The sequence below is a fragment of the Coffea arabica genome, chromosome 6c, assembly GCF_036785885.1.
Source record: "Coffea arabica cultivar ET-39 chromosome 6c, Coffea Arabica ET-39 HiFi, whole genome shotgun sequence".
Lineage (NCBI taxonomy): Eukaryota > Viridiplantae > Streptophyta > Magnoliopsida > Gentianales > Rubiaceae > Coffea > Coffea arabica.
In genome coordinates, this window is record NC_092320.1 from 32,460,806 (window position 1) to 32,485,302 (window position 24,497).

Consider the following 24,497-nt stretch of genomic DNA (forward strand, 5'->3'; position numbering starts at 1 on the left):
TTAGGATAGGTGTAGGTGTGGCGACACTCGCAACGACGAAGGCGATTCGCCGGACTCCAACGCACGACGGCCCCTCTCGGTCGGATCTAGTACGGAATCACCGGAAGCACCCCATGCGGTCGCTCCCCAGCAGGGCTACCACTAGACCCACTATGTCCGTCCATCCTACACCAAAAGGGTAAGTAAACGTAAATAACCGTAAGGAAGATAATCAAAATAATCCTCAAGTCGAGCATTTCTAATACACCCAGGCCAATTCAAACCTAGGCTCTGATACCACCTGTGACAGCCCCACCTTCCCCTAAGGCGAACCAAATGGGTTAGCGGACTGCCTGCCCAGCTCTCGCCAGGACTAACGGGATAGTTCAAAGCGATCTCAAACGTTCCGGAACATACACGCGGGCATAAACAAGTCAAAATCACAAAATATAAAAAATGAAAATCGAAGCCGAACATGAACAGTAACCGACACGTCAGAATCCGGCCGGAATCTGGCCAGATTTCAGGCCGGATTCATGGCCGGATACTGGCCAGAGAGCAAGGCCGGATTTCCTAAAAATCCTAGGGCAATCCGGCCGCTAATCCGGCCAGAAATTGGCCGGATTCTTGGCCGGATTCGACCCTATCCTTTTGCTGCCAAAATTTTTTTTTCGCTGTTTGAAATCCGAACCTGTCCAAAATCCAACCAAACACCAATCAAACCCATACCACTTGAAATTTAGCATTTACATACCAAAATAGCATACAAAAGTTTCCAATCCTATTTACACATGTGCAGTTTCAATCTTACAATTCAAAAGAGGGAACGGTCAAAATACATTCTAGGGTTTCATTCTTCGAGGAGCTATACAAAATGTATGCATAACTAGCTCAACTCGGCAACCAACTATCAAAGCCATTCCAAAAATATTCAAATTCCTGTAAGGAAAACAAAAGAAATAGAGTGAGCTTACGCCCAGTGAAATACTATCACTTAAGCAGCAAAGTTCATATAAGCATAAAGCTTTCATTCCAATTCATCAAAAGTAAGCCAAGAACACACATCAATAGTGTTAATAAAAGGATACGGACGGCTCTCAAGAGCCCCTTTTCTCGCTTGCAAACTTGATCGGACTTCATTGACCCTCCGTCAATGTTTAAAAGTAACCAACCATAGGCTCCACTTGACTTCCATTCCTTCCACCCAACATACCCCTACCGGGCCCGAACTCCAAACAGTAGAAATTTGGTAATACTCGAGTATACCGGAACCAAGAGTCTCATACTCAATGATTCCTTATAACAGTCCCCATGGCTCCTCAATTTTCACGACCAAGCCCTTGCCGGCTCGATTCAATCGACTACCAATGGGGTTGAGTTCAGTAGCAACAGTAATGGCCGTTGGATACTCGTCCAAACGACACCACATCAAGTCTTTGCATGTATCACTCAATTATACAGTAAACAGTCATATACGATAAAAGGGTGAGAGTGATCAAGTACACCCTCACCTCAATCAAGGTTAACAATGCAATTAAGCCATCAAATCATCGATTTCAAGTGTAGCAAAGCCACATAGTAACAAACAAGTGAGTAGTACACTCACCAAGTGTAACGACCCCACCTCCCCCTAAGGCGAACCAAAGGGTTCGGCGGACCGCCTGCCCAGCTCTCGCCGGGACTCAGTCAGTCACTATAAGAAAAGGGCAATAAAACCCACAAAGCAAACGAAATAACAATAATTCCAAACTTAAACGTAAACTTATATACATAACCATCCCAAAAGCAATACAACGTATGTACAAAGGTTCTCTATTCTCCATACAACTAGCCCACCAAACATTGGGGCGAGAACCATAAAAAAAAAGTCAAAAGTTCTAGACCGGCTAGTCTATAAGTAGCTTCCGTCCTTGCACGTCTTCCCCTACTAAGGAAAACAAAAACTAAAGGAATGAGCTGGAAAGCTCAGTGAGGTTCCGCACACATAGGCAAGAAGAGAATCAATGCATTCAATACATATAAACAACAATTCAAGTTACAAGTACAAATAAAGCGATAAACATATTCATGAAAAGGATACGGGCTCACAAGGAGCTATTCGTTCATTCGTTCATTCATTCATTCTCCTTTCATTCCCTTATGTCTCCAATCATTTGAAAAATGCATTTTATATAAGTAAAACCCTCATTCATTCATTCGTTCATTCATTCATTCACCCCGTCCCTGGCTTTTGGCCAGGCTCCACCAACCTACAAGGTAATACTCGAGTATACCGAAACATTCACCCAAGTCCCTAATCGCCCGACCGAGTTCGCTTCTGGCTCGAGACGACCGGTAACAAGGGGCAATGGCCAGTTCAGCCCAAAGGCTTACATTCATGCACAAATAACATTTCAATCGTTCAATCATTGAAACTTTCACAATCATTTAGGCCGAGTGCGATAAAGTACACACTTGCCTCAAAAACTCGTTTTAGCAATTATTGAAAGCATTTAACATTTATCAATCATTCATACAAGCCATACCATCATGAAACATAACAAACAAGGAACACTCACCTAATTACGCAAATAACGTGCAAAATATTCTTCCAGATATTACCCTCGGTCACCGAGAAAACCTAAGATTTAACGAAAAGAATATTACAAGTCATTTAGCAAAACAAGTAAGTGAAATCAAGGAATTCGGCTAAGTACGAGTAAAGCGAGTAAAACAGATAAAGGTGACTTTAAAGTGAAAGGAGTCCATTAGGGCCAGTGGATGAAATAACTAGGGTTGGTAAATTAAGTACAAAACTAACTCCAAAAAGGTTAATAAGTTTCCGACGGAAAATACCTAACTAGAACACTTTATAACCCAACTTGATAAATAAAATTGTTCACGTGGTTCAAAATCAACTCATTTTCAAAGAAATAGTATAGGCTAAATGTCTTCACTATAAGCATGCGAAAGGAAGACAAAATACGTTTACTTCCACACTTAGAGCCTCGCTTAAAAATAATTCACTTGTATTCATAGGAAAGGCATAAAGAACATTTGGGGTTTCATGCTTTCGAATGGTAAAATGGTCACATTAGTTGCCTTGCAGAAATATACAAATGTAACTAGAACTTAGCCCTCGAATCCTTAGTTGAACGATCCAATGAAATTCTCAAGGAAATACACCCAAATTTGATACAAAATACATTTCCAAAACCATTTTAACTCATTCAATTTCCAAGAAAATAAATGGACGGCATAACAACAACCCAGAAAATGTAACTATAGCAAACCAGAAAATCAGGAAATGTAACTATATTAGCCCTAATAACAAAAACAGTTTTGGCCTCCTAATGCGGTAATGGCACAACTCTCACTACAATTATCGGTTGGGGATATAAGACCCACCGTTTCGAAGCTAAGAAACAGGGCTACAACAATGTAGAAGACCACTCAATCCAGTTCTTAACACAACTAGGTCAAATATGCCAAATACTAACCCAGAATTCCCAAAACAGGTTTGCAAAACACAGAAAACTGTAATCGGTATATCTCAGTCCATACAAGTCCAAATGCCAAAATTCCAAAGGCATATGATAGCTTAGACATTCAGCTACATTTCATCAGAAGACACCAACTCCAAAATCCAACCCAATTCCAGTCAAAAAGGCCAATTACTATCGCAGTTTTCGCATTCTGATCAAAGCAGAACAGCTACAGTAAAAACGGCATAACTCACTCTACACTCATCCAAATGACCTGAAATTTTACAGGCACCTCAAACACATCAATACCTACAACTTTCATGTTTTGAGCAAAGTCCAATTCGGCCTCTAACCCAGTGATCTAAAACCGGACAGAATTGGGATTTTATGAACCCTAACTTTCCAATTTTCCATTCAAATCCAAAATTAATTGCATTTATCCACAATTCACACCCACTAGAACCATTATAGTCCATTTCCAATCATCCAAGATAGCTACAACAATCATTTCATATTAAACCAGAAAAATTCCCAATAAAATAAAAACTTCACCAAAACTCTTCAAATCACGAAATAAATCATATATTTCATCACCCAAGGCACCTCTAAGCATATTATAAGCATCATTAGGTATAGGGGAGAGGTTGTAGCATCACTTACCAAGAAACAAGGGAAAGAGAGGTTGTGGACACCTTTGCTCTTCAAAACAACTTCACTACAACCCTTACTAGCACTAGAAGGTAGGATTTTATGGAGTGAAATGGATGGAAGCAAATGTTTTTGGTTGATTTGCACCAAGTAGAAGCTAGAACTTGAAGAGTTTCTCCTTCCTTCTTTGCTCAAGATGGCCGGCCAACAAGAGAAGAAAAATGGTGGTTTTTGTGCATTTTTTTGATATTTAATCCTTTGGTCAAAAAAGTCAAGAAAGTGAATAGTGTTTCTTAAAGTCCATCCAATGAGAAGGTGACACTTGTCACCTCCATTAATGCATTCTTATCATTCTTTTCTCTCTCACATCAATCACTTTACACACCCTACTTATCTCTTAACACCCGATAAATTTTTTACAGTATCCGAAACTTAACCTTATTGGCCGAATTTTTCCGAACTTATCGCACTAGTGGGTCCCACGTCCAATATATATTCTTAATTTTTCAAAACTACCCAATGCTAGGAAAATCATATTAAAAACTATAATTACCCATAAAATCCACCAAGAAATTTTTCTAAGCCAGAAAACATGCAATTAAGGGAAAAACCCTAGGACAATATTAGGGAAATACGGGTTCTCACAATCTCCCCCCCTTAGGAAATTTCGTCCTCGAAATTTTTTTCTCACCTTCATTCGCACCCGGCGAGTCCGGAACTGGTCGGTTATCTAACGCATATGCTTTGGCCGGTACACTTGTTCGGTTTCCTCTTTCTTTTACCGGTTTCGATTTAGTTCCATCCAGTGACTGAGTACTACCCTCACGTGGATGTCTTCTCGGACAATTGCTCACTTAATGTTCACTGCTTCCACAGATCAAACATTTCCGCCCTTTCCGCCAACAAGCATCCTCGGTGTGATTTGCCTTTCCACAATAACCGCAAATCAAGTGAGAGGTCATCTTTTGACTATCTTGAGAAATCTCCTTAGATCCGATGTGACTTCCTTTAGTAGACCTCTCATCCATCGCCCCTATTGTCCATGGCGGATAGGACAACTGGCTCATCTTTTGCACTTTAGAAGGCGTCATCGTTCTGCCCGATGCACCCCTTTTTCGAGTTTGGGAGGCCTTTACTTGTGCCTTGGCACTCTCGATTCGTTGAGCCTTCTCAAGGGCCTCCGTAAAAGTATTCACTTGCGCCGCTGCCAACGCCTCTTGGATGTCCAAATTCAGTCCCTGTATAAACCGTCTTACTCTTCGTCGTTCAGTGGCTACCAGTTCAGAAGCAAACTTGGATAACCTAGTAAATTTTGTCTCATATTCGGCCACACTTAATGTTCCCTGGCGTAGCCCAATAAACTCCTCCTCCCTCCTTTCTTGAACTAAAGGTGGAAGATACTTTTCATTAAATTCTCTGGTAAAGTTCGCCCAGGTCCAAATAGTCTGCTCTCTTTCCCATTTTGCTCGAATTACATTCCACCATGCTCGGGCCGGTCCCTCAAATTGAAATACTGCAAAGTTCACTTGCCTTTGTTCGGTGTAGTTTAAGGCTGTGAATATATTCACCATGGCCTCTACCCATTGCTCAGCAATATCCGGATCAGGCCCTCCAAGGAATTTTGGAGGATTAAACTTCTGAAACCTCTATAGAGCCCGATCTTCGCCTATTTCAGGGTTCTGGGTTTGATTTACAGGCATTTGGCCTTGTTGGTCCACCAACCTTGTCAAAATGGTTGCCATCTGTTGAATTGCCGTCGCCATTTGGTCCCCGGCCTCAACTCTAGGTTCTTGTTCTTGTTCAGCGGACGTTTCCCTTTCTGCTCTAGGTTCTGGGGTCCGTTTAGTTCCACGACCTCGACCACGTCCCTGACTACGTCTCCCGTCCATATTTTTCCTTCCCTCTTTTTTTTTCAACAGTAGTTTAATGAATAAATGCAATAAGATGACTCAAAAGTAACCAAAATTGAGGCACCAAATACACAAGTAAACATATATGCACATGCTCCACATTTCAAGAAAATAGATGATCAATTACACAAGTACACATCAAGTCAGGAAAAATATTCATGTGCACAATTACAGCAATGGACGTCATATAATAAGAATACACGGGCGAATCAAACAAGGTGGTGATGTGTCGTCCCCGTCTCAGCTAAGGTAACCCCGTCCAGTCCCTCACGTTATTTTCTAATCAATCCAGATATCCGCCGACCTCTTATATTCATTCTAGTCGGACCAAGCCTGTTCATGGTCCCAACATATAAAACTCATATACTTAACATCATCTCCACTCTGGAGTACTCGGGTACGAGAATCCGAGAAAAGATAATTCACCTCTCGAGCTGGCCAGTCCCAAGAGTAAACCATCTACAATCGGAATTCCTACCAGACGTACCTATCTATGGTCCTCAGATACCATAAGAGATAGCTTATGCTCAAACGAGCACTTAGTCCATTATACCTGTTCAACACTCAGTCCAGGCTCACTCCGCGCAGAGACCACGCGAAGCAGGCTCTGATACCAACTGTAACGACCCCACCTCCCCCTAAGGCGAACCAAAGGGTTCGGCGGACCGCCTGCCCAGCTCTCGCCGGGACTCAGTCAGTCACTATAAGAAAAGGGCAATAAAACCCACAAAGCAAACGAAATAACAATAATTCCAAACTTAAACGTAAACTTATATACATAACCATCCCAAAAGCAATACAACGTATGTACAAAGGTTCTCTATTCTCCATACAACTAGCCCACCAAACATTGGGGCGAGAACCATAAAAAAAAAGTCAAAAGTTCTAGACCGGCTAGTCTATAAGTAGCTTCCGTCCTTGCACGTCTTCCCCTACTAAGGAAAACAAAAACTAAAGGAATGAGCTGGAAAGCTCAGTGAGGTTCCGCACACATAGGCAAGAAGAGAATCAATGCATTCAATACATATAAACAACAATTCAAGTTACAAGTACAAATAAAGCGATAAACATATTCATGAAAAGGATACGGGCTCACAAGGAGCCATTCGTTCATTCGTTCATTCATTCATTCTCCTTTCATTCCCTTATGTCTCCAATCATTTGAAAAATGCATTTTATATAAGTAAAACCCTCATTCATTCATTCGTTCATTCATTCATTCACCCCGTCCCTGGCTTTTGGCCAGGCTCCACCAACCTACAAGGTAATACTCGAGTATACCGAAACGTTCACCCAAGTCCCTAATCGCCCGACCGAGTCCGCTTCTGGCTCGAGATGACCGGTAACAAGGGGCAATGGCCAGTTCAGCCCAAAGGCTTACATTCATGCACAAATAACATTTCAATCGTTCAATCATTGAAACTTTCACAATCATTTAGGCCGAGTACGATAAAGTACACACTTGCCTCAAAAACTCGTTTTCGCAATTATTGAAAGCATTTAACATTTATCAATCATTCATACAAGCCATACCATCATGAAACATAACAAACAAGGAACACTCACCTAATTACGCAAATAACGTGCAAAATATTCTTCCAGATATTACCCTCGGTCACCGAGAAAACCTAAGATTTAACGAAAAGAATATTACAAGTCATTTAGCAAAACAAGTAAGTGAAATCAAGGAATTCGGCTAAGTACGAGTAAAGCGAGTAAAACAGATAAAGGTGACTTTAAAGTGAAAGGAGTCCATTAGGGCCAGTGGATGAAATAACTAGGGTTGGTAAATTAAGTACAAAACTAACTCCAAAAAGGTTAATAAGTTTCCGACGGAAAATACCTAACTAGAACACTTTATAACCCAACTTGATAAATAAAATTGTTCACGTGGTTCAAAATCAACTCATTTTCAAAGAAATAGTATAGGCTAAATGTCTTCACTATAAGCATGCGAAAGGAAGACAAAATACGTTTACTTCCACACTTAGAGCCTCGCTTAAAAATAATTCACTTGTATTCATAGGAAAGGCATAAAGAACATTTGGGGTTTCATGCTTTCGAATGGTAAAATGGTCACATTAGTTGCCTTGCAGAAATATACAAATGTAACTAGAACTTAGCCCTCGAATCCTTAGTTGAACGATCCAATGAAATTCTCAAGGAAATACACCCAAATTTGATACAAAATACATTTCCAAAACCATTTTAACTCATTCAATTTCCAAGAAAATAAATGGACGGCATAACAACAACCCAGAAAATGTAACTATAGCAAACCAGAAAATCAGGAAATGTAACTATATTAGCCCTAATAACAAAAACAGTTTTGGCCTCCTAATGCGGTAATGGCACAACTCTCACTACAATTATCGGTTGGGGATGTAAGACCCACCGTTTCGAAGCTAAGAAACAGGGCTACAACAATGTAGAAGACCACTCAATCCAGTTCTTAACACAACTAGGTCAAATATGCCAAATACTAACCCAGAATTCCCAAAACAGGTTTGCAAAACACAGAAAACTGTAATCGGTATATCTCAGTCCATACAAGTCCAAATGCCAAAATTCCAAAGGCATATGATAGCTTAGACATTCAGCTACATTTCATCAGAAGACACCAACTCCAAAATCCAACCCAATTCCAGTCAAAAAGGCCAATTACTATCGCAGTTTTCGCATTCTGATCAAAGCAGAACAGCTACAGTAAAAACGGCATAACTCACTCTACACTCATCCAAATGACCTGAAATTTTACAGGCACCTCAAACACATCAATACCTACAACTTTCATGTTTTGAGAAAAGTCCAATTCGGCCTCTAACCCAGTGATCTAAAACCGGACAGAATTGGGATTTTATGAACCCTAACTTTCCAATTTTCCATTCAAATCCAAAATTAATTGCATTTATCCACAATTCACACCCACTAGAACCATTATAGTCCATTTCCAATCATCCAAGATAGCTACAACAATCATTTCATATTAAACCAGAAAAATTCCCAATAAAATAAAAACTTCACCAAAACTCTTCAAATCAAGAAATAAATCATATATTTCATCACCCAAGGCACCTCTAAGCATATTATAAGCATCATTAGGTATAGGGGAGAGGTTGTAGCATCACTTACCAAGAAACAAGGGAAAGAGAGGTTGTGGACACCTTTGCTCTTCAAAACAACTTCACTACAACCCTTACTAGCACTAGAAGGTAGGATTTTATGGAGTGAAATGGATGGAAGCAAATGTTTTTGGTTGATTTGCACCAAGTAGAAGCTAGAACTTGAAGAGTTTCTCCTTCCTTCTTTGCTCAAGATGGCCGGCCAACAAGAGAAGAAAAATGGTGGTTTTTGTGCATTTTTTTGATATTTAATCCTTTGGTCAAAAAAGTCAAGAAAGTGAATAGTGTTTCTTAAAGTCCATCCAATGAGAAGGTGACACTTGTCACCTCCATTAATGCATTCTTATCATTCTTTTCTCTCTCACATCAATCACTTTACACACCCTACTTATCTCTTAACACCCGATAAATTTTTTACAGTATCCGAAACTTAACCTTATTGGCCGAATTTTTCCGAACTTATCGCACTAGTGGGTCCCACGTCCAATATATATTCTTAATTTTTCAAAACTACCCAATGCTAGGAAAATCATATTAAAAACTATAATTACCCATAAAATCCACCAAGAAATTTTTCTAAGCCAGAAAACATGCAATTAAGGGAAAAACCCTAGGACAATATTAGGGAAATACGGGTTCTCACAATCTCCCCCCCTTAGGAAATTTCGTCCTCGAAATTTTTTTCTCACCTTCATTCGCACCCGGCGAGTCCGGAACTGGTCGGTTATCTAACGCATATGCTTTGGCCGGTACACTTGTTCGGTTTCCTCTTTCTTTTACCGGTTTCGATTTAGTTCCATCCAGTGACTGAGTACTACCCTCACGTGGATGTCTTCTCGGACAATTGCTCACTTAATGTTCACTGCTTCCACAGATCAAACATTTCCGCCCTTTCCGCCAACAAGCATCCTCGGTGTGATTTGCCTTTCCACAATAACCGCAAATCAAGTGAGAGGTCATCTTTTGACTATCTTGAGAAATCTCCTTAGATCCGATGTGACTTCCTTTAGTAGACCTCTCATCCATCGCCCCTATTGTCCATGGCGGATAGGACAACTGGCTCATCTTTTGCACTTTAGAAGGCGTCATCGTTCTGCCCGATGCACCCCTTTTTCGAGTTTGGGAGGCCTTTACTTGTGCCTTGGCACTCTCGATTCGTTGAGCCTTCTCAAGGGCCTCCGTAAAAGTATTCACTTGCGCCGCTGCCAACGCCTCTTGGATGTCCAAATTCAGTCCCTGTATAAACCGTCTTACTCTTCGTCGTTCAGTGGCTACCAGTTCAGAAGCAAACTTGGATAACCTAGTAAATTTTGTCTCATATTCGGCCACACTTAATGTTCCCTGGCGTAGCCCAATAAACTCCTCCTCCCTCCTTTCTTGAACTAAAGGTGGAAGATACTTTTCATTAAATTCTCTGGTAAAGTTCGCCCAGGTCCAAATAGTCTGCTCTCTTTCCCATTTTGCTCGAATTACATTCCACCATGCTCGGGCCGGTCCCTCAAATTGAAATACTGCAAAGTTCACTTGCCTTTGTTCGGTGTAGTTTAAGGCTGTGAATATATTCACCATGGCCTCTACCCATTGCTCAGCAATATCCGGATCAGGCCCTCCAAGGAATTTTGGAGGATTAAACTTCTGAAACCTCTATAGAGCCCGATCTTCGCCTATTTCAGGGTTCTGGGTTTGATTTACAGGCATTTGGCCTTGTTGGTCCACCAACCTTGTCAAAATGGTTGCCATCTGTTGAATTGCCGTCGCCATTTGGTCCCCGGCCTCAACTCTAGGTTCTTGTTCTTGTTCAGCGGACGTTTCCCTTTCTGCTCTAGGTTCTGGGGTCCGTTTAGTTCCACGACCTCGACCACGTCCCTGACTACGTCTCCCGTCCATATTTTTCCTTCCCTCTTTTTTTTTCAACAGTAGTTTAATGAATAAATGCAATAAGATGACTCAAAAGTAACCAAAATTGAGGCACCAAATACACAAGTAAACATATATGCACATGCTCCACATTTCAAGAAAATAGATGATCAATTACACAAGTACACATCAAGTCAGGAAAAATATTCATGTGCACAATTACAGCAATGGACGTCATATAATAAGAATACACGGGCGAATCAAACAAGGTGGTGATGTGTCGTCCCCGTCTCAGCTAAGGTAACCCCGTCCAGTCCCTCACGTTATTTTCTAATCAATCCAGATATCCGCCGACCTCTTATATTCATTCTAGTCGGACCAAGCCTGTTCATGGTCCCAACATATAAAACTCATATACTTAACATCATCTCCACTCTGGAGTACTCGGGTACGAGAATCCGAGAAAAGATAATTCACCTCTCGAGCTGGCCAGTCCCAAGAGTAAACCATCTACAATCGGAATTCCTACCAGACGTACCTATCTATGGTCCTCAGATACCATAAGAGATAGCTTATGCTCAAACGAGCACTTAGTCCATTATACCTATTCAACACTCAGTCCAGGCTCACTCCGCGCAGAGACCACGCGAAGCAGGCTCTGATACCAACTGTAACGACCCCACCTCCCCCTAAGGCGAACCAAAGGGTTCGGCGGACCGCCTGCCCAGCTCTCGCCGGGACTCAGTCAGTCACTATAAGAAAAGGGCAATAAAACCCACAAAGCAAACGAAATAACAATAATTCCAAACTTAAACGTAAACTTATATACATAACCATCCCAAAAGCAATACAACGTATGTACAAAGGTTCTCTATTCTCCATACAACTAGCCCACCAAACATTGGGGCGAGAACCATAAAAAAAAAGTCAAAAGTTCTAGACCGGCTAGTCTATAAGTAGCTTCCGTCCTTGCACGTCTTCCCCTACTAAGGAAAACAAAAACTAAAGGAATGAGCTGGAAAGCTCAGTGAGGTTCCGCACACATAGGCAAGAAGAGAATCAATGCATTCAATACATATAAACAACAATTCAAGTTACAAGTACAAATAAAGCGATAAACATATTCATGAAAAGGATACGGGCTCACAAGGAGCCATTCGTTCATTCGTTCATTCATTCATTCTCCTTTCATTCCCTTATGTCTCCAATCATTTGAAAAATGCATTTTATATAAGTAAAACCCTCATTCATTCATTCGTTCATTCATTCATTCACCCCGTCCCTGGCTTTTGGCCAGGCTCCACCAACCTACAAGGTAATACTCGAGTATACCGAAACGTTCACCCAAGTCCCTAATCGCCCGACCGAGTCCGCTTCTGGCTCGAGATGACCGGTAACAAGGGGCAATGGCCAGTTCAGCCCAAAGGCTTACATTCATGCACAAATAACATTTCAATCGTTCAATCATTGAAACTTTCACAATCATTTAGGCCGAGTACGATAAAGTACACACTTGCCTCAAAAACTCGTTTTCGCAATTATTGAAAGCATTTAACATTTATCAATCATTCATACAAGCCATACCATCATGAAACATAACAAACAAGGAACACTCACCTAATTACGCAAATAACGTGCAAAATATTCTTCCAGATATTACCCTCGGTCACCGAGAAAACCTAAGATTTAACGAAAAGAATATTACAAGTCATTTAGCAAAACAAGTAAGTGAAATCAAGGAATTCGGCTAAGTACGAGTAAAGCGAGTAAAACAGATAAAGGTGACTTTAAAGTGAAAGGAGTCCATTAGGGCCAGTGGATGAAATAACTAGGGTTGGTAAATTAAGTACAAAACTAACTCCAAAAAGGTTAATAAGTTTCCGACGGAAAATACCTAACTAGAACACTTTATAACCCAACTTGATAAATAAAATTGTTCACGTGGTTCAAAATCAACTCATTTTCAAAGAAATAGTATAGGCTAAATGTCTTCACTATAAGCATGCGAAAGGAAGACAAAATACGTTTACTTCCACACTTAGAGCCTCGCTTAAAAATAATTCACTTGTATTCATAGGAAAGGCATAAAGAACATTTGGGGTTTCATGCTTTCGAATGGTAAAATGGTCACATTAGTTGCCTTGCAGAAATATACAAATGTAACTAGAACTTAGCCCTCGAATCCTTAGTTGAACGATCCAATGAAATTCTCAAGGAAATACACCCAAATTTGATACAAAATACATTTCCAAAACCATTTTAACTCATTCAATTTCCAAGAAAATAAATGGACGGCATAACAACAACCCAGAAAATGTAACTATAGCAAACCAGAAAATCAGGAAATGTAACTATATTAGCCCTAATAACAAAAACAGTTTTGGCCTCCTAATGCGGTAATGGCACAACTCTCACTACAATTATCGGTTGGGGATGTAAGACCCACCGTTTCGAAGCTAAGAAACAGGGCTACAACAATGTAGAAGACCACTCAATCCAGTTCTTAACACAACTAGGTCAAATATGCCAAATACTAACCCAGAATTCCCAAAACAGGTTTGCAAAACACAGAAAACTGTAATCGGTATATCTCAGTCCATACAAGTCCAAATGCCAAAATTCCAAAGGCATATGATAGCTTAGACATTCAGCTACATTTCATCAGAAGACACCAACTCCAAAATCCAACCCAATTCCAGTCAAAAAGGCCAATTACTATCGCAGTTTTCGCATTCTGATCAAAGCAGAACAGCTACAGTAAAAACGGCATAACTCACTCTACACTCATCCAAATGACCTGAAATTTTACAGGCACCTCAAACACATCAATACCTACAACTTTCATGTTTTGAGCAAAGTCCAATTCGGCCTCTAACCCAGTGATCTAAAACCGGACAGAATTGGGATTTTATGAACCCTAACTTTCCAATTTTCCATTCAAATCCAAAATTAATTGCATTTATCCACAATTCACACCCACTAGAACCATTATAGTCCATTTCCAATCATCCAAGATAGCTACAACAATCATTTCATATTAAACCAGAAAAATTCCCAATAAAATAAAAACTTCACCAAAACTCTTCAAATCAAGAAATAAATCATATATTTCATCACCCAAGGCACCTCTAAGCATATTATAAGCATCATTAGGTATAGGGGAGAGGTTGTAGCATCACTTACCAAGAAACAAGGGAAAGAGAGGTTGTGGACACCTTTGCTCTTCAAAACAACTTCACTACAACCCTTACTAGCACTAGAAGGTAGGATTTTATGGAGTGAAATGGATGGAAGCAAATGTTTTTGGTTGATTTGCACCAAGTAGAAGCTAGAACTTGAAGAGTTTCTCCTTCCTTCTTTGCTCAAGATGGCCGGCCAACAAGAGAAGAAAAATGGTGGTTTTTGTGCATTTTTTTGATATTTAATCCTTTGGTCAAAAAAGTCAAGAAAGTGAATAGTGTTTCTTAAAGTCCATCCAATGAGAAGGTGACACTTGTCACCTCCATTAATGCATTCTTATCATTCTTTTCTCTCTCACATCAATCACTTTACACACCCTACTTATCTCTTAACACCCGATAAATTTTTTACAGTATCCGAAACTTAACCTTATTGGCCGAATTTTTCCGAACTTATCGCACTAGTGGGTCCCACGTCCAATATATATTCTTAATTTTTCAAAACTACCCAATGCTAGGAAAATCATATTAAAAACTATAATTACCCATAAAATCCACCAAGAAATTTTTCTAAGCCAGAAAACATGCAATTAAGGGAAAAACCCTAGGACAATATTAGGGAAATACGGGTTCTCACAATCTCCCCCCCTTAGGAAATTTCGTCCTCGAAATTTTTTTCTCACCTTCATTCGCACCCGGCGAGTCCGGAACTGGTCGGTTATCTAACGCATATGCTTTGGCCGGTACACTTGTTCGGTTTCCTCTTTCTTTTACCGGTTTCGATTTAGTTCCATCCAGTGACTGAGTACTACCCTCACGTGGATGTCTTCTCGGACAATTGCTCACTTAATGTTCACTGCTTCCACAGATCAAACATTTCCGCCCTTTCCGCCAACAAGCATCCTCGGTGTGATTTGCCTTTCCACAATAACCGCAAATCAAGTGAGAGGTCATCTTTTGACTATCTTGAGAAATCTCCTTAGATCCGATGTGACTTCCTTTAGTAGACCTCTCATCCATCGCCCCTATTGTCCATGGCGGATAGGACAACTGGCTCATCTTTTGCACTTTAGAAGGCGTCATCGTTCTGCCCGATGCACCCCTTTTTCGAGTTTGGGAGGCCTTTACTTGTGCCTTGGCACTCTCGATTCGTTGAGCCTTCTCAAGGGCCTCCGTAAAAGTATTCACTTGCGCCGCTGCCAACGCCTCTTGGATGTCCAAATTCAGTCCCTGTATAAACCGTCTTACTCTTCGTCGTTCAGTGGCTACCAGTTCAGAAGCAAACTTGGATAACCTAGTAAATTTTGTCTCATATTCGGCCACACTTAATGTTCCCTGGCGTAGCCCAATAAACTCCTCCTCCCTCCTTTCTTGAACTAAAGGTGGAAGATACTTTTCATTAAATTCTCTGGTAAAGTTCGCCCAGGTCCAAATAGTCTGCTCTCTTTCCCATTTTGCTCGAATTACATTCCACCATGCTCGGGCCGGTCCCTCAAATTGAAATACTGCAAAGTTCACTTGCCTTTGTTCGGTGTAGTTTAAGGCTGTGAATATATTCACCATGGCCTCTACCCATTGCTCAGCAATATCCGGATCAGGCCCTCCAAGGAATTTTGGAGGATTAAACTTCTGAAACCTCTATAGAGCCCGATCTTCGCCTATTTCAGGGTTCTGGGTTTGATTTACAGGCATTTGGCCTTGTTGGTCCACCAACCTTGTCAAAATGGTTGCCATCTGTTGAATTGCCGTCGCCATTTGGTCCCCGGCCTCAACTCTAGGTTCTTGTTCTTGTTCAGCGGACGTTTCCCTTTCTGCTCTAGGTTCTGGGGTCCGTTTAGTTCCACGACCTCGACCACGTCCCTGACTACGTCTCCCGTCCATATTTTTCCTTCCCTCTTTTTTTTTCAACAGTAGTTTAATGAATAAATGCAATAAGATGACTCAAAAGTAACCAAAATTGAGGCACCAAATACACAAGTAAACATATATGCACATGCTCCACATTTCAAGAAAATAGATGATCAATTACACAAGTACACATCAAGTCAGGAAAAATATTCATGTGCACAATTACAGCAATGGACGTCATATAATAAGAATACACGGGCGAATCAAACAAGGTGGTGATGTGTCGTCCCCGTCTCAGCTAAGGTAACCCCGTCCAGTCCCTCACGTTATTTTCTAATCAATCCAGATATCCGCCGACCTCTTATATTCATTCTAGTCGGACCAAGCCTGTTCATGGTCCCAACATATAAAACTCATATACTTAACATCATCTCCACTCTGGAGTACTCGGGTACGAGAATCCGAGAAAAGATAATTCACCTCTCGAGCTGGCCAGTCCCAAGAGTAAACCATCTACAATCGGAATTCCTACCAGACGTACCTATCTATGGTCCTCAGATACCATAAGAGATAGCTTATGCTCAAACGAGCACTTAGTCCATTATACCTATTCAACACTCAGTCCAGGCTCACTCCGCGCAGAGACCACGCGAAGCAGGCTCTGATACCAACTGTAACGACCCCACCTCCCCCTAAGGCGAACCAAAGGGTTCGGCGGACCGCCTGCCCAGCTCTCGCCGGGACTCAGTCAGTCACTATAAGAAAAGGGCAATAAAACCCACAAAGCAAACGAAATAACAATAATTCCAAACTTAAACGTAAACTTATATACATAACCATCCCAAAAGCAATACAACGTATGTACAAAGGTTCTCTATTCTCCATACAACTAGCCCACCAAACATTGGGGCGAGAACCATAAAAAAAAAGTCAAAAGTTCTAGACCGGCTAGTCTATAAGTAGCTTCCGTCCTTGCACGTCTTCCCCTACTAAGGAAAACAAAAACTAAAGGAATGAGCTGGAAAGCTCAGTGAGGTTCCGCACACATAGGCAAGAAGAGAATCAATGCATTCAATACATATAAACAACAATTCAAGTTACAAGTACAAATAAAGCGATAAACATATTCATGAAAAGGATACGGGCTCACAAGGAGCCATTCGTTCATTCGTTCATTCATTCATTCTCCTTTCATTCCCTTATGTCTCCAATCATTTGAAAAATGCATTTTATATAAGTAAAACCCTCATTCATTCATTCGTTCATTCATTCATTCACCCCGTCCCTGGCTTTTGGCCAGGCTCCACCAACCTACAAGGTAATACTCGAGTATACCGAAACGTTCACCCAAGTCCCTAATCGCCCGACCGAGTCCGCTTCTGGCTCGAGATGACCGGTAACAAGGGGCAATGGCCAGTTCAGCCCAAAGGCTTACATTCATGCACAAATAACATTTCAATCGTTCAATCATTGAAACTTTCACAATCATTTAGGCCGAGTACGATAAAGTACACACTTGCCTCAAAAACTCGTTTTCGCAATTATTGAAAGCATTTAACATTTATCAATCATTCATACAAGCCATACCATCATGAAACATAACAAACAAGGAACACTCACCTAATTACGCAAATAACGTGCAAAATATTCTTCCAGATATTACCCTCGGTCACCGAGAAAACCTAAGATTTAACGAAAAGAATATTACAAGTCATTTAGCAAAACAAGTAAGTGAAATCAAGGAATTCGGCTAAGTACGAGTAAAGCGAGTAAAACAGATAAAGGTGACTTTAAAGTGAAAGGAGTCCATTAGGGCCAGTGGATGAAATAACTAGGGTTGGTAAATTAAGTACAAAACTAACTCCAAAAAGGTTAATAAGTTTCCGACGGAAAATACCTAACTAGAACACTTTATAACCCAACTTGATAAATAAAATTGTTCACGTGGTTCAAAATCAACTCATTTTCAAAGAAATAGTATAGGCTAAATGTCTTCACTATAAGCATGCGAAAGGAAGACAAAATACGTTTACTTCCACACTTAGAGCCTCGCTTAAAAATAATTCACTTGTATTCATAGGAAAGGCATAAAGAACATTTGGGGTTTCATGCTTTCGAATGGTAAAATGGTCACATTAGTTGCCTTGCAGAAATATACAAATGTAACTAGAACTTAGCCCTCGAATCCTTAGTTGAACGATCCAATGAAATTCTCAAGGAAATACACCCAAATTTGATACAAAATACATTTCCAAAACCATTTTAACTCATTCAATTTCCAAGAAAATAAATGGACGGCATAACAACAACCCAGAAAATGTAACTATAGCAAACCAGAAAATCAGGAAATGTAACTATATTAGCCCTAATAACAAAAACAGTTTTGGCCTCCTAATGCGGTAATGGCACAACTCTCACTACAATTATCGGTTGGGGATGTAAGACCCACCGTTTCGAAGCTAAGAAACAGGGCTACAACAATGTAGAAGACCACTCAATCCAGTTCTTAACACAACTAGGTCAAATATGCCAAATACTAACCCAGAATTCCCAAAACAGGTTTGCAAAACACAGAAAACTGTAATCGGTATATCTCAGTCCATACAAGTCCAAATGCCAAAATTCCAAAGGCATATGATAGCTTAGACATTCAGCTACATTTCATCAGAAGACACCAACTCCAAAATCCAACCCAATTCCAGTCAAAAAGGCCAATTACTATCGCAGTTTTCGCATTCTGATCAAAGCAGAACAGCTACAGTAAAAACGGCATAACTCACTCTACACTCATCCAAATGACCTGAAATTTTACAGGCACCTCAAACACATCAATACCTACAACTTTCATGTTTTGAGCAAAGTCCAATTCGGCCTCTAACCCAGTGATCTAAAACCGGACAGAATTGGGATTTTATGAACCCTAACTTTCCAATTTTCCATTCAAATCCAAAATTAATTGCATTTATCCACAATTCACACCCACTAGAACCATTATAGTCCATTTCCAATCATCCAAGATAGCTACAACAATCATTTCATATTAAACCAGAAAAATTCCCAATAAAATAAAAACTTCACCAAAACTCTTCAAATCAAGAAATAAATCATATATTTCATCACCCAAGGCACCTCTAAGCATATTATAAGCATCATTAGGTATAGGGGAGAGGTTGTAGCATCACTTACCAAGAAACAAGGGAAAGAGAGGTTGTGGACACCTTTGCTCTTCAAAACAACTTCACTACAACCCTTACTAGCACTAGAAGGTAGGATTTTATGGAGTGAAATGGATGGAAGCAAATGTTTTTGGTTGATTTGCACCAAGTAGAAGCTAGAACTTGAAGAGTTTCTCCTTCCTTCTTTGCTCAAGATGGCCGGCCAACAAGAGAAGAAAAATGGTGGTTTTTGTGCATTTTTTTGATATTTAATCCTTTGGTCAAAAAAGTCAAGAAAGTGAATAGTGTTTCTTAAAGTCCATCCAATGAGAAGGTGACACTTGTCACCTCCATTAATGCATTCTTATCATTCTTTTCTCTCTCACATCAATCACTTTACACACCCTACTTATCTCTTAACACCCGATAAATTTTTTACAGTATCCGAAACTTAACCTTATTGGCCGAATTTTTCCGAACTTATCGCACTAGTGGGTCCCACGTCCAATATATATTCTTAATTTTTCAAAACTACCCAATGCTAGGAAAATCATATTAAAAACTATAATTACCCATAAAATCCACCAAGAAATTTTTCTAAGCCAGAAAACATGCAATTAAGGGAAAAACCCTAGGACAATATTAGGGAAATACGGGTTCTCACAATCTCCCCCCCTTAGGAAATTTCGTCCTCGAAATTTTTTTCTCACCTTCATTCGCACCCGGCGAGTCCGGAACTGGTCGGTTATCTAACGCATATGCTTTGGCCGGTACACTTGTTCGGTTTCCTCTTTCTTTTACCGGTTTCGATTTAGTTCCATCCAGTGACTGAGTACTACCCTCACGTGGATGTCTTCTCGGACAATTGCTCACTTAATGTTCACTGCTTCCACAGATCAAACATTTCCGCCCTTTCCGCCAACAAGCATCCTCGGTGTGATTTGCCTTTCCACAATAACCGCAAATCAAGTGAGAGGTCATCTTTTGACTATCTTGAGAAATCTCCTTAGATCCGATGTGACTTCCTTTAGTAGACCTCTCATCCATCGCCCCTATTGTCCATGGCGGATAGGACAACTGGCTCATCTTTTGCACTTTAGAAGGCGTCATCGTTCTGCCCGATGCACCCCTTTTTCGAGTTTGGGAGGCCTTTACTTGTGCCTTGGCACTCTCGATTCGTTGAGCCTTCTCAAGGGCCTCCGTAAAAGTATTCACTTGCGCCGCTGCCAACGCCTCTTGGATGTCCAAATTCAGTCCCTGTATAAACCGTCTTACTCTTCGTCGTTCAGTGGCTACCAGTTCAGAAGCAAACTTGGATAACCTAGTAAATTTTGTCTCATATTCGGCCACACTTAATGTTCCCTGGCGTAGCCCAATAAACTCCTCCTCCCTCCTTTCTTGAACTAAAGGTGGAAGATACTTTTCATTAAATTCTCTGGTAAAGTTCGCCCAGGTCCAAATAGTCTGCTCTCTTTCCCATTTTGCTCGAATTACATTCCACCATGCTCGGGCCGGTCCCTCAAATTGAAATACTGCAAAGTTCACTTGCCTTTGTTCGGTGTAGTTTAAGGCTGTGAATATATTCACCATGGCCTCTACCCATTGCTCAGCAATATCCGGATCAGGCCCTCCAAGGAATTTTGGAGGATTAAACTTCTGAAACCTCTATAGAGCCCGATCTTCGCCTATTTCAGGGTTCTGGGTTTGATTTACAGGCATTTGGCCTTGTTGGTCCACCAACCTTGTCAAAATGGTTGCCATCTGTTGAATTGCCGTCGCCATTTGGTCCCCGGCCTCAACTCTAGGTTCTTGTTCTTGTTCAGCGGACGTTTCCCTTTCTGCTCTAGGTTCTGGGGTCCGTTTAGTTCCACGACCTCGACCACGTCCCTGACTACGTCTCCCGTCCATATTTTTCCTTCCCTCTTTTTTTTTCAACAGTAGTTTAATGAATAAATGCAATAAGATGACTCAAAAGTAACCAAAATTGAGGCACCAAATACACAAGTAAACATATATGCACATGCTCCACATTTCAAGAAAATAGATGATCAATTACACAAGTACACATCAAGTCAGGAAAAATATTCATGTGCACAATTACAGCAATGGACGTCATATAATAAGAATACACGGGCGAATCAAACAAGGTGGTGATGTGTCGTCCCCGTCTCAGCTAAGGTAACCCCGTCCAGTCCCTCACGTTATTTTCTAATCAATCCAGATATCCGCCGACCTCTTATATTCATTCTAGTCGGACCAAGCCTGTTCATGGTCCCAACATATAAAACTCATATACTTAACATCATCTCCACTCTGGAGTACTCGGGTACGAGAATCCGAGAAAAGATAATTCACCTCTCGAGCTGGCCAGTCCCAAGAGTAAACCATCTACAATCGGAATTCCTACCAGACGTACCTATCTATGGTCCTCAGATACCATAAGAGATAGCTTATGCTCAAACGAGCACTTAGTCCATTATACCTATTCAACACTCAGTCCAGGCTCACTCCGCGCAGAGACCACGCGAAGCAGGCTCTGATACCAACTGTAACGACCCCACCTCCCCCTAAGGCGAACCAAAGGGTTCGGCGGACCGCCTGCCCAGCTCTCGCCGGGACTCAGTCAGTCACTATAAGAAAAGGGCAATAAAACCCACAAAGCAAACGAAATAACAATAATTCCAAACTTAAACGTAAACTTATATACATAACCATCCCAAAAGCAATACAACGTATGTACAAAGGTTCTCTATTCTCCATACAACTAGCCCACCAAACATTGGGGCGAGAACCATAAAAAAAAAGTCAAAAGTTCTAGACCGGCTAGTCTATAAGTAGCTTCCGTCCTTGCACGTCTTCCCCTACTAAGGAAAACAAAAACTAAAGGAATGAGCTGGAAAGCTCAGTGAGGTTCCGCACACATAGGCAAGAAGAGAATCAATGCATTCAATACATATAAACAACAATTCAAGTTACAAGTACAAATAAAGCGATAAACATATTCATGAAAAGGATACGGGCTCACAAGGAGCCATTCGTTCATTCGTTCATTCATTCATTCTCCTTTCATTCCCTTATGTCTCCAATCATTTGAAAAATGCATTTTATATAAGTAAAACCCTCATTCATTCATTCGTTCATTCATTCATTCACCCCGTCCCTGGCTTTTGGCCAGGCTCCACCAACCTACAAGGTAATACTCGAGTATACCGAAACGTTCACCCAAGTCCCTAATCGCCCGACCGAGTCCGCTTCTGGCTCGAGATGACCGGTAACAAGGGGCAATGGCCAGTTCAGCCCAAAGGCTTACATTCATGCACAAATAACATTTCAATCGTTCAATCATTGAAACTTTCACAATCATTTAGGCCGAGTACGATAAAGTACACACTTGCCTCAAAAACTCGTTTTCGCAATTATTGAAAGCATTTAACATTTATCAATCATTCATACAAGCCATACCATCATGAAACATAACAAACAAGGAACACTCACCTAATTACGCAAATAACGTGCAAAATATTCTTCCAGATATTACCCTCGGTCACCGAGAAAACCTAAGATTTAACGAAAAGAATATTACAAGTCATTTAGCAAAACAAGTAAGTGAAATCAAGGAATTCGGCTAAGTACGAGTAAAGCGAGTAAAACAGATAAAGGTGACTTTAAAGTGAAAGGAGTCCATTAGGGCCAGTGGATGAAATAACTAGGGTTGGTAAATTAAGTACAAAACTAACTCCAAAAAGGTTAATAAGTTTCCGACGGAAAATACCTAACTAGAACACTTTATAACCCAACTTGATAAATAAAATTGTTCACGTGGTTCAAAATCAACTCATTTTCAAAGAAATAGTATAGGCTAAATGTCTTCACTATAAGCATGCGAAAGGAAGACAAAATACGTTTACTTCCACACTTAGAGCCTCGCTTAAAAATAATTCACTTGTATTCATAGGAAAGGCATAAAGAACATTTGGGGTTTCATGCTTTCGAATGGTAAAATGGTCACATTAGTTGCCTTGCAGAAATATACAAATGTAACTAGAACTTAGCCCTCGAATCCTTAGTTGAACGATCCAATGAAATTCTCAAGGAAATACACCCAAATTTGATACAAAATACATTTCCAAAACCATTTTAACTCATTCAATTTCCAAGAAAATAAATGGACGGCATAACAACAACCCAGAAAATGTAACTATAGCAAACCAGAAAATCAGGAAATGTAACTATATTAGCCCTAATAACAAAAACAGTTTTGGCCTCCTAATGCGGTAATGGCACAACTCTCACTACAATTATCGGTTGGGGATGTAAGACCCACCGTTTCGAAGCTAAGAAACAGGGCTACAACAATGTAGAAGACCACTCAATCCAGTTCTTAACACAACTAGGTCAAATATGCCAAATACTAACCCAGAATTCCCAAAACAGGTTTGCAAAACACAGAAAACTGTAATCGGTATATCTCAGTCCATACAAGTCCAAATGCCAAAATTCCAAAGGCATATGATAGCTTAGACATTCAGCTACATTTCATCAGAAGACACCAACTCCAAAATCCAACCCAATTCCAGTCAAAAAGGCCAATTACTATCGCAGTTTTCGCATTCTGATCAAAGCAGAACAGCTACAGTAAAAACGGCATAACTCACTCTACACTCATCCAAATGACCTGAAATTTTACAGGCACCTCAAACACATCAATACCTACAACTTTCATGTTTTGAGCAAAGTCCAATTCGGCCTCTAACCCAGTGATCTAAAACCGGACAGAATTGGGATTTTATGAACCCTAACTTTCCAATTTTCCATTCAAATCCAAAATTAATTGCATTTATCCACAATTCACACCCACTAGAACCATTATAGTCCATTTCCAATCATCCAAGATAGCTACAACAATCATTTCATATTAAACCAGAAAAATTCCCAATAAAATAAAAACTTCACCAAAACTCTTCAAATCAAGAAATAAATCATATATTTCATCACCCAAGGCACCTCTAAGCATATTATAAGCATCATTAGGTATAGGGGAGAGGTTGTAGCATCACTTACCAAGAAACAAGGGAAAGAGAGGTTGTGGACACCTTTGCTCTTCAAAACAACTTCACTACAACCCTTACTAGCACTAGAAGGTAGGATTTTATGGAGTGAAATGGATGGAAGCAAATGTTTTTGGTTGATTTGCACCAAGTAGAAGCTAGAACTTGAAGAGTTTCTCCTTCCTTCTTTGCTCAAGATGGCCGGCCAACAAGAGAAGAAAAATGGTGGTTTTTGTGCATTTTTTTGATATTTAATCCTTTGGTCAAAAAAGTCAAGAAAGTGAATA